General features: G+C 29.3%; 1 non-coding gene across 1 annotated transcript; it reads right to left on the reverse strand.

Moving 5' to 3' along the window:
• Positions 1-132: 132 nt before the first annotated feature.
• TRNAE-UUC (transfer RNA glutamic acid (anticodon UUC)) lies at positions 133-204 on the reverse strand. The gene has a single exon. It is a non-coding gene; the product is annotated as a tRNA-Glu (tRNA).
• Between the last annotated feature and the right edge of the window lie 734 nt (positions 205-938).

Consider the following 938-nt stretch of genomic DNA (forward strand, 5'->3'; position numbering starts at 1 on the left):
TTAAAAGTTTTATATTAACGTCAAGAATTTATTTAGACTAGTTATGATTTGAACAATAATAACTAGTCTCAAGAAAGTGATAATTATTATAAAGATTATATATCTTATAAATAGGATTTATGAAAAAAAATTTTCCGGTACCGGGAATCGAACCCGAGCCTCCTGGGTGAAAGCCAGGTATCCTAGCCACTAGACCATACCGGAGGTGATATCCCTCTCTTTTGATATAAGGTCAATTCATTAGGAATAAAATATAAAGTACATGTGGTAAAGTGATCATGTATAGGTTAATTTTGTTAATCTATGAATATCATTATTTTGTTATCCACTTTTTTTTCTCTCCTATTAAGAATTATTATTTTTATATATTTATTTTAGTTATTTTTTTTTTTATTTATATGTATATATTCTTATAATTCATCGTTATAACTCAGAATTGTTTAATATTTTAAGCGTTGTTTTTTTTCCCACGAGATTATAGCCAATCCCCGTAATCAATTGTTTATCAAAAAAAAAGAAAGTCTAACTGTTATATTAACTATATAAGGCCCGCAAGACCGATCTGGTGTTCAGTAAAAATAGCACATGTTAATTGGAATTTTTTATATCTCCTGTACCCAACATCCAGGTTCTTATGCCCCACTTATTGTGATTTAGTACCTCCTAGTTATATTAATTTGATAATATTTACATATTGATAGTTAAATCATAAATAAAAATCCTGAGATTCAAGATCCCTTTTCGCATAACCATATGCTTTCTACGTTATTATTACACGTTATGCTCAGTAACCATTCTTACCTTTGTGTATACATTTACATATGAATACATAAATCAATTACAATCCAGTTACAATCCTGCCTTCTACGCCACAACCCCTGATGAAGACCTGAAACTCAGGTCGAAACGTCGGCATAAAATAAATAAATATGGTTTTG

Source organism: Halyomorpha halys, unplaced genomic scaffold (genome assembly GCF_000696795.3).
Source record: "Halyomorpha halys isolate HHAL.00 unplaced genomic scaffold, Hhal_1.1 Scaffold1037.1, whole genome shotgun sequence".
Lineage (NCBI taxonomy): Eukaryota > Metazoa > Arthropoda > Insecta > Hemiptera > Pentatomidae > Halyomorpha > Halyomorpha halys.